General features: G+C 36.4%; 2 pseudogenes; both read left to right on the top strand.

Annotated features, from left to right (window-relative positions):
- Window positions 1–3,513: 3,513 nt before the first annotated feature.
- Window positions 3,514–5,133, top strand: LOC125164809 (SNW domain-containing protein 1-like; annotated as a pseudogene).
- Window positions 5,134–10,313: 5,180 nt separating this feature from the next.
- Window positions 10,314–10,474, top strand: LOC125165103 (uncharacterized; annotated as a pseudogene).
- Window positions 10,475–10,845: the final 371 nt, after the last annotated feature.

The raw sequence follows: 10,845 nt of genomic DNA, 5'->3' as shown, positions 1-10,845 counted from the left end.
GCAGCCAAGTCATAAATTTTATTATTGTTGTTAGTGTTGGTTGTTACTGTTTATTGTTAAGTAAGATTTAGTAAATAAGATCAACATACATTTGAATTTAGAAGAGATTTGCCAGAAATTATTTCTTCTGGGTGAACAGAAATGGATATTTATTACAACTGCAGAAATGGTAAAAATCGGCCGCTTAAAGTCAGGCATATTTAAGGAACTCATTACTTCTACTCAAGTATTCATTAAGTATACTTAGAAATGAACATTTAATGATTTTGGTTAAACATCAGAGTAAAAAGGTGTACTCTCAAATTATAAAATCTGTATTTTCCTTTACTAGTAGTTTAAAATAAGGGTAGTAGAAAAGAAAAATTACTTGTTATAAAATTTAGCTATTGAGATTGGCAAGTAATAAAATACGCTGATTTACAATTATTTGCTAGAACAATGGTATCTGTATATCTACAGTTGCAGTAATTTTAGAGCTTTTCTGACTGCTATTGAATGCTTTAAATGTGCTGTGACAAATTAAACAATCGTGTTTATGTGCAATTTACAAAGTTCTTTTAATTTACTTTGTAATAAATACATCTTGAAACTACAAACCTTTAGGGGCACCTGGGTGGCTCAGTTGGTTGAGTGTCCGACTTCAGCTCAGGTCATGATCTCACAGTTCATGAGTTTGAGCCCCACGTTGGGCTCTGTGCTGATAGCTCAGAGCCTGGAACCTGCTTCCGATTCTGTGTCTCCCTCTCTCTCTCTGCCCCTCCCTTGCTTGTGTTCTCACTCTCTGTCTCTTCTCTCTCAAAAATAAATAAACATTAAAAAAATATTTAAAGGCAATTTATATGATATTCCAAGAATCAATCAAGTTTTTAATTCATATAAAACATTAGAGCAGTGTGAAATATATTATAAAAGATAACATTGAAAAGTAAAATGACTATAAATCATTAATTATATATATATTTTAAATCCTTGAAATCCCTCAAAAAGCATTATTTATGTAAGTGAAAATAAGAAATTATTTTTCAAAAAAATGCATGCTCTGGGGGTCCTGGAGCAGACCCTGTGTGGACGAGCCAGACGGCTATTAGCACGTCAGCAGTTATTTGTTACTGACCACTTGCTATGTGTCAGTGACTGATCTGTGGGCTTCATGAGTTTTAACCCGTTTAATCCAGGCTACTCAGTAACCTGAGGAGACAGGAATTCTTACAATGCCCACTGTCACACAGATGCTATGAGAAAGATCTGGAATTCAAACCCAGGCAGCCCACTTCCCATTTGGCACCTTTAACCACCAGCCTCTTGCATCTTTTGTTTAAATGTTTATTTTGAGAGAGAGAGAGAGAGAGAGGGAGGACAAGGGGCTATGCTATTATAATTAATGAAAAATGTGCTAAGTATACTTTTGTGAGCTTTGCTCAATCAATTTTGATAATATAATCCATTTAAGAAATAATATTTTATGAACTTATTTGCCTTTTAAATACACTGTTCTGAAATTTTTGCATTCATATGTTTTGTGGTTCTCATCTGCACACTCATTTTTCCTATCATCTATCTTTTTTGTTTTTAGTTTGCAATTATTCTTAATATCTATAATATATCTAAAGGAAAAAAGAGTAGTAGACAGGACCAAGTGTGAACAGCATGTTCACACAACATACAGATGCCAGCTCAATGATTATTTAAGCTTCACATTCCAAAATGATAATGTGTAGATTAATTTACTTCTAAGCAATTATATAAGATATCATATGTAAATGACCTATCAGAGTTGCTATCTAATAGTATTTATGTTATGCATGTTAGTTCTGTCCTTTTATTCCTGGGTAGAAATTATCTGAACATTTTGTGAAATGATTTAAGAGGCATAGTCTCCTCATTTATTGCTACCTATCCCATGGGTATACAAAAAAGAACAATAAATGGCCAAGGCATTTGGGGATCTCTGTCTCAGAAAATCAGTGAAACAATATTATAAGCAGTGGGTTCACAATTAAACAGACAGTATACATACTTCCCATGGTAAAATTATTGTTTTAATTATAAACCTCTTCATTTGACAGATCTAAATAATATTGTTTTGAGTTAAATTAAGCATACCCTTGGATTTATCTATACATCCCCGATGTCAACTCCAAAGTCAAGTAGATTACAGTTTCTTGTTCCTATTCATAAATTCATAGTTTTTTTTTTCTTTTTCTTTTTTTGATTTAGGCATTCCAAGAAACAGTTAGTCTTTCACATATATATCTTTAATATATCTGATGAACTCTAATACTGAAGTAAAAACTAAAATACATCAGAAAAACACTAAGTTTGAGGCTTGACAATGCATTTATTCTGACCATGTGTTAGTGTATGTAGATATGTGTGTTTTCTTTTTATATTTGAATGTTATCTTTGGTTTTCCCAAGTATACAAATGGTAATTTTGTGATCTTGTGCCCTTAATAAAAAGAAGTAAAGACAAATCTGCCACAATCATCATCCAATCTACTGTGAGCAAATTAGTTTCTCATGATCACCCACGAGAGACAAACATCTTCTTCCAGAACACTGGGGTTCCATTTCTGTTACTGCTTCTGGTACAGGAAATGACACTTTGGTGCCTGATAGAGTTTATTTGCCTCTTAGGTATACCACACTCACTGAAGCATTACACAATAATATTAACTTGGATTGTAAATTCAATGAACCAGTGCACAGCATCCCCAGTTCTATGCTATGCATAGCACCTAATTCACTGTAGGAAACTGTTTTCAGTTTGAATATTAGCCAAGAAAAAAAAATATAAGAACAAAGGTAGAAAATTACGAACAATAACATTAAAAATTAAGGTATATGTTAATTTTTCTTATCAATTGCATATCTGCTACTCCTAAATTTTCACTTCTCTAGAACCTAGTTCTATTCAACTAGTTTATTATTTTTCTCTAAGCATGTGTTGCCCTCTCCACCTTTTAAAACCTGGTAGTTGTTTTTATCTTCTATACTGATGATCTCACGGTCTCTATAGCTGATTTTCCTTGCAAGCTTCCTCTACTTTTCTTCTTAGTCACCAGACAGGAATGTAGCAAAAAGCCAAAATAAGGAAAAAAATTAATACCATAAAAAACTAGTTTTATCTCATAACTTTAACTTATATACCCCTTTTCTACTTCAACTAGAAAAGAAATTATAGTACTCGGATTTATTTATGCTCTCCAAACAAGACAATCTATTTCCAGAAAATTTATTTCACATTTTAACTCTTGTCCCTGTATCTGTATAAAATACGTTAAAATAAAAGAAGAAACACAAAAAAAGAAATAAAAGATCAAAACAGCAATAAGTTCAGAATGTTTCTTTTTTTGAAAAACAATATTCCTGTAAAATGGCTTCAGTAAAGCTAATACAATGTTTATAATAAAATTATGTGTGTATGTGTATGTGTTGAAGATAGTAGGTAAGATGATACAGTAGAGAACATCTAAAAAAAAATCATTACGGTTCACTCTGAAAGAAGAACAAGATGTTTACCAGCTTTTTACCTTCACCTACTCAGCTATCTTAGGACCAGCTTGAGGCTGAAGAAAAGGGAAGATCCCAGAGATCACGACGGACCTCTCTGGTCTCTCAAAGACCATATGGGGTACCAGAAAAACTGGATACTGTGATTATTAGAGGATTTTGGAGATGGAGGTACTTTTCCAGAGACCTATATTGCCCAGTATCCACTAGATATGTGATGAAAGAAAAAAAAATGTCAAATGCACAGGCCATTTAGGTAGATCCTGAAGGAAATTTAAATATAATGCAATTGCTCAGCCAGGACAGTCAAACGACAAGGTTATTTATGGCAAGTACAGTGACCTGGTTCCCAAGGAAGCCATGAATGCAGATGATCCAGACCTGCAAAGACCTGATGAAGAAGCCATTAAAGAACTAACAGAAAAGACAAGGGTAGCCCTAGAAAAATCTGTATCATAGAAGGTTGCTGCAGCCATGCCAGTGTGAGCAGCTAATAAACTAGCTGCTGTTCCGTGTATTTGATACTCACCATCTCAACCAAGAGTGGCTTTCGATTCTGGAGCTAAACAGAGTTATTTGGATGGTGAGAATGCTGACAGATCCAGTGGAACCTCCAAGGTTCAAGATTAATAAGAAAGCTCCCCAAGGACCACCTTCTCCTCCTGTGCCTGTCATGCATTCTACTAGCCAAAAGATGACCATGAAGGAGCCATAAGAATGGAAGATTCCTCCTTATATTTCAAACCGGAAAAATGCAAAGGGTTGTACAATTCCATTAGACAAATGTTTGGCTGCGAGAAGAAGAGGGTTGCAGACATTTCGTCTCAATGAGAACATTGCCAAGCTGGCAGAAGCCCACTATATTGCTGGCCAGAATGTTCATGAAGCTGTAAAAATGCATTCTCAAGTAGAGAGAGAGATGGCTCAAAAAGAAAAGAAGAAACATGGAGAGAATCTTAGAGAAACATCCCAGAAAGCCAGTGAGAGAAGAGCTGGGGTCAAAACCCATGTGAAAAAAGAGGATTGGGAGACCCATGGGAGGGATGAAATCTGGAATTACAGGTAAAAAGACAGACCACATGACTGGAATCTTTCCAGGGAAGCTCCTAATAAGAGGTCAAAACTACAGACAAATGAAAATCGAGGTATCAGTGACGTCATCGTTCTTCATGTGCCCAATCCTCAGATGTCCAATGACGTTCAGTATGACCAAGAGCCCTTCAAGCAATCCAAGGGTATGGACAGTATTTTTACAGGTGTAAAAAATGAAATTTACAACATTTGTGATCAAGTCTGCAGAGGTATCAAAGATAATGATGCAGAATATTTACAGGCCCAGTAAAATTCTGGACAAGGTCAGGTATGGTGATGACCTAGAAGCCAGAATAAAGACCAACAGAGTTGTTCTCAATAAGGAGTTTTCTGGTTTGGACCACAGACAAAGAGGCCGAGAAGGACCAGTTCAGTTTGAGGAAGGTCCTTTTGATGTGGACAAGTTTTTGGAAGAAGCCAAATAGCCAAGTGGCTATAAAAGACTCAGATAGCAACCACCCCAAAGAACATGAGCATGAAAACAAGTAGAGGAGGAAGGAGTAGTTACACCTCTCTCCATAGTGAATGAACTTTTGGGGTACCTGGGTGGCTCCATTGGTTGAGTGTTCAACTTTTGATTTTGGCTCAGGTCATGATTGCAAGGTTGTAGGATAGAGCTCCACATTGAGCTCTGCCCCGAGCATGGAGCCTACTTAAGATTCTCTCTCCTTCTCTGTCTCTGTCTCTGTCTCTCTCTCCATCCCCCTCCACTTCTCTCCCTGACTCACATGCTCTCTCTCTCTAAAATTAAAAAAAAAGTTGGGGCATCTGGGTGGCTCCATCGGTTGAGCGTCTGACTTCAGCTCAGGTCATGATCTCACAGTTCATGAGTTTGAGCCTCGCATCGGGCTCTGTGCTGACAGCTCAGAGCCTGGAGCCTGCTTTGAATTCTGTGTCTCCCTTTCTCTCTGCTCCTTCCTTGCTTGTGTGCTCTCTCGCTCTCTCTCTTTCTCAAAAGTAAATAAACACTATTTTTTTTAAAGTTAATGAACTTTTATCCATAACCCTACTGATACAAGTCAGATGGGGAAACACTTTGTAAATGGCCAGAATAAAAACCAAATCTAGGTGTCAGACCCCAACACTACTTTTTATTACAGGAGTAAGCAGAAATGGAAAATTATCCGAACTATTTAATTTTTGTGTTCGTGCTTCTACATTTTAGCATTTGTAGAACATACTGCCCCATTCATGATATTAAGACCACTTCCTTTTGTGTGACATTAATACTTTGGGGTTGATACGTTGTGTAAGAATGACTGCTGATGAATTAAGTTGCCCCAACCACAGTGAGTAGAAGGATATCCATTCACATAGTGGACCAATCCTACCACACCACATTTGCCCCTATTGTGGTGTGTTTTAATTTGGAATGGGGAAAGTCAGCTCTTTCTTGGCACAATGATTTGTTTTAAGTAAAAACATTTAGACAAAAATAAAAACAACAGACTTGCTTAAGCTACACTTGGGGAAGCTTACTGTTAGAGAATATTATGTATCTTTTGGTCTAGCATAACTCACAATGCTATGATCTTTTTAATGCCCCTCAAAAATGATTATGCAATATTGATAGCCCATTTCTTTATGAGATCATCCTGAATGTGGGCTAGTTAGATGGAACCATGCAGAGCTTAGCAAGACAATTTGGAAATTAACCTGAAAGTAATAAGCAGAAATAGAAAAATCATTTCTTAGAAGTTGAATGGAAGGGGATAAAAGGAGATTAAATATTAGTACAGAAATGCAAAAGAAGAAACAAGAATGGGTACTTAGACACAATGGGAAGAGAAGAAGGAAAAGAACAGAGGAAAAGAGAAGGTAAAGGCAAGGATTTAGTATCCAGCTATCACTAATTCCCTTTGAAGGGCAATTCTCTCATCTTTACACAGTTGGCTTCCGCATTTTAATCAATAATAGCTCATCCTGTGTTAGAAGGTCTTCCTTACATTTATTGAAATGTGCAAACTCTTCTCCTGGAGGCTTGTTTTTCTATAACACCTTGCTACCTCATGTGGAGTCTTTAGACCATCAATGGCAGCATCACCTGGGAGCTTGTGGGAAATACAGGCACGCAAACCCTACCTGGGCTTATTGAATCACAATCTGCAATGTGACAAGACCCAAAGTAATTTGTAAGACACATAAATACTTAAGAAGCACCACGTTTTATATAGTTTTACATGTTAAAAATAAGACTGCATTAAAATCTATGAAATTTCAAACCAGAATGATGAAGCATGGAAGCGATCTTTCAGTGTTTGGATGACTTTTATACTGGGAATTTAGGATTATAGCAGGACAGCAGAGAGGCTCGAGGACAAAGTGAGCACAGGGAATATAGGACAGACTTTTGGAGGCTGACTGAAATTTTCTGGCAAAGTCAGGAATAACAGTATAACACATGGTTCCATCTGAAAAGCTTTGAAAAAAAACTTAACATTTTGCTGGAGATGTAGAGAGTCACTCATTGCCCTGAATCTCTTGTGTGTCATGTAGGGGTATTTGGGCCATAGATATATTTCGGATTATAGTAAGGTGTCTTTACTGAGCCCTAGTTGGAGTTTTACTGTAATAAATGGATCGATTAATCCCTTAGGCATTAGTTTGCAAAACTTGATATCTATGTCTTGCTTGTGGATTATGTGGGGTTTTGTAGGGTAATAGGGGAAGGAAGCAAACAATGAAGGAGCATGGTGCTTTCTGAAGCTTTACTACCATCAAGGTGCTTTCAGAGCTTGCAAAGACTGAATAGCTGAGGTGATTTTCTTTTCTTTTCTTTTCTTTTCTTTTCTTTTCTTTTCTTTTCTCTTTTCTTTTTTCACTTTTCTCTTCTCTCCTCTCCTCTCCTCTCTTTTCCTGTTTTCCTTTTTTTCTTCACAAAACCATTGTGAAATTCAGCACCATAGAATACTGGTTCTCAAAAATGTCACCAATACAGCCTATTAGTAACAGGAGGCTAATTTTAATGCTTATATGATAAGGAGTAAATATATATTTATATTTTATTTTATTCTGACAGTATATACAAGGTTTCTGGATCGAAGGCAAAACTGATTATTTATTTATAGAATATCTTAGTACTGTTTGTCCATGCTCCATTTTCCTCCAGGAGGCAACATGGTGAGAGTCAAACAGACCTGCATGTGGAGGGGAGTAGAGAGGACCTATACTATAGGAGAAGAATAAAAATTTTGAAATTAGAGGCTTAATATATAGGTGTTGGCATAGTAACCCCACTCCTCACTCCAGTCTGTGTAGAGATAGATGGGTCTTTTTTTAGTTTGGAATGTAAACAAATCCTTTCTTAGGGAGAGAAGGGGAAAATCACCTAGGTTTTCACATTTTAGAATGTAAACATTGGCTCTGGGTTTTATTACCATTTGAAATATAAACACATGGCTCCAAAACTATCACCTTAGAATATGAGAAGTAAATGATTTTAGGAAAAAAAGATAGCTTCTTTATCATTATAGAGCGCTCTTTATCTCTGTCTGAAAGTCCTGTTTGTGCAGAAAAAGAAAAATATTCACATTCTAACATGAGAACACCACTTTGACAGTGCCATAGCAACACATCTGAGAGAGAATGACAAAGTTGGGATATTTGTTAAGATTTTGATGTCTTGTTTATGGAGGATACTTCAGAGGAGGGGCTCAATTAGGATAAGAATTGTGATGGAATAATTTAGAATTGGTAAGAACAGCCAGGCAAAGATTTGTAGTAAGGTATTAAAAGAGTTGTAAGGTGTAAACTATTATTTGATGCTTCCCATTGAAGAGTTGCTGTATCCTTCAAAAAGTTCCTGGGATGAAACTTTTTGGAATTTTACATTGCTGAACAAGAGTGTTTTAGCACAGTAAACTCGTATTAATGAAGATAATGGGATAGAAAATTTAAATTAATGTACATTCATTTTGATTTTCCGTCCATTTCATGTATCTCTGGTGTCGGTTAACCAATTCTCTCTCAGGATCCACACCCCCTTCATACCACAGCTTGATCCATCTGTTGATGATGTCCCTTAATTGGATCTCTGCCTCTGGTAGAGCAGCAAATCCACGCAATGAGCAATGCATCTAGAAAAGAGATTGGAACATAAAAAAATACGAACCTGAGTATTTGTGAGACATAAACTTCTTGGGAAGTTTAAAATATTTATGACCCTACACATCGTGGCGTGAGGAGCATCAGGGGAGATGCCAAAGTCCTTCCTACATAAGGCAGGAGAAACTAAGACTCATTGTCATTTGAGTGTCTATGTAAAATGAGTTTATGTTTACCTCTAGGTCTGTAAATCCTGGCAAGCTTGGGTTTTATCACTCAGCTTCTGAAGAGGCAATGAATTTTAGACCATTCTTCCTTCTTAAGGAAGGCCTGTCTTGCTGTATACTTTCCTCTTATGTCTGCCTTTGCTGCATCCCACAGGTTTGGGGCTGTCATGTTATCATGACATTTATCATTTATTTATTTTTGAGAGACAGAGAGAGGCAGAGCATGAGTGGGGGAGAGGCAGAGAGAGAGGGAGACACATAATCCAAAGCAGGCTCCAGGCTCTGAACTGTAAACACAGAGACCGACAAGGGGCTCGAACCCACAAACCATGAGATCATGACCTGAGCCGAAGTTGGATGCTTAACCCACTGAGCCACCCAGGTGCCCCAAGATTATTTTTCTCTTATTTCATTGTTTCACAAAATATTGGTTAACAAAAATACATCAACAAACAATATGCTATGAAATTATGCAAAGAAAATCATAGGAAAATGTGTGCATGGGGAAGCTATAGAAGAGAACAAAGAAAAAGTATATTCACTTGTAAAGCATTTTTTAAGTATAAACAAAGAATCATGTGTATGTACATTATCACTTTAAAATCTAAAGCCTGATTAATTTGGTTTTTTTTGTAAAACCTACTTGCATTTGTAAATAAATTAGAATCATCAAGTTGTGAATCAGATTAGGAAACTGAAAACAAATCAGTTAAACGGATGTCTCAGTAAAATTGTAAGCTTTTAAGAAAGTAGCAAAGATTATTTGAAGATAGCTCAACTCCTACATTAGTACAAGATAGTGAGTTTTGCAAATTGCTAATCCTGTAACATGCTCCATGAAAACGGAGTATGGGAAAAAGAAACTTTAGGAGGGCATTAGCTATGAAAAATCTTGCAATAAAGAAAACTCTAACCTTGTTTAACTCACTGTCTGCCGAACTTAATTAGCCATTACATCTTTTACTTCGTACATCTTTTTAATACAGAATAGCTAACACAAATGTTTTACACTCTGTCATGGATTTGAATAGCAGCAGTAGCTTGCGTGCAAAATGTGCACCAGCAGCATTGGAACCAGCTAGGACATTGTGAGAAATACAAAGTTTATCACCTTGAAAAACTGAATAAGAATTTGAATTTTATAAGTTCCCTAAGTGGTTCATAATCATATTAAAGTGACAGAAGCATAGTATAGAGCATTGCTTTCCAGCCATGACTGAACATGAGAATAATGTGGAAATCTTCTGATACCAGTGTCCTTGGGCCACACTAAAAAACTTCTGCTGTAAGGGTTTGGGAGAAATTCAAGAGTATTGTAAGAAGCTCACTAGCTGATTCTAATTTTCAGGCAGATTTGAGAACTGTGGGGAAAGAATAACACCATTTAAGGAACATCATTAAGGAGTCTTTCTGCCTCAATTAATAGCAAAGTCATAATATCACTTCTCGGCCGTTTGGCTAAGATCAAGTTTAGTATCTGTTCTTATCAGTTTAATAGCAAAGTCATATTTATAATAGTTTAAGCCAAAACCTTGGAGGTTTTCGTGACTTTTCACATGCTACCTTTAGTCTGTCAAAAATCTATAGGCAGGAGCTTCCATTTTCAGCCAAGGTAGATTATCAGGAATCAGTACATAAGGTTTACCCTCATGCACATGACTTATAAAAACTAAACAACTACCCCCCCACACACACACACACATACACAAAACACAAAAACCTGCATATGCAGTTTTCTTTTTTCTTTGAAGAAAATTTCATTTCATTTTTTTTAGTATGAAATTTATTGTCAGATTGGTTTCCATACAACGCCCAGACAGTTTTCAAGACACTAGACATCAAGAAAGTAAGGACAGTGATCCCTGAGAAATGGAAGACAAATGAGGGGAAATCTATAATTGTTTTGACTTAACTTGTGGGAGTTTTGAGGCCCAAGCTCATGGAATCAAACCTTCTTTTTTAAAGTTATT

This window comes from Prionailurus viverrinus, chromosome B1 (genome assembly GCF_022837055.1).
Source record: "Prionailurus viverrinus isolate Anna chromosome B1, UM_Priviv_1.0, whole genome shotgun sequence".
Classification (NCBI taxonomy): domain Eukaryota; kingdom Metazoa; phylum Chordata; class Mammalia; order Carnivora; family Felidae; genus Prionailurus; species Prionailurus viverrinus.
The sequence above is the reverse complement of the archived record's forward strand: the minus strand, read 5'-3'. Positions and strand labels throughout refer to the sequence as shown.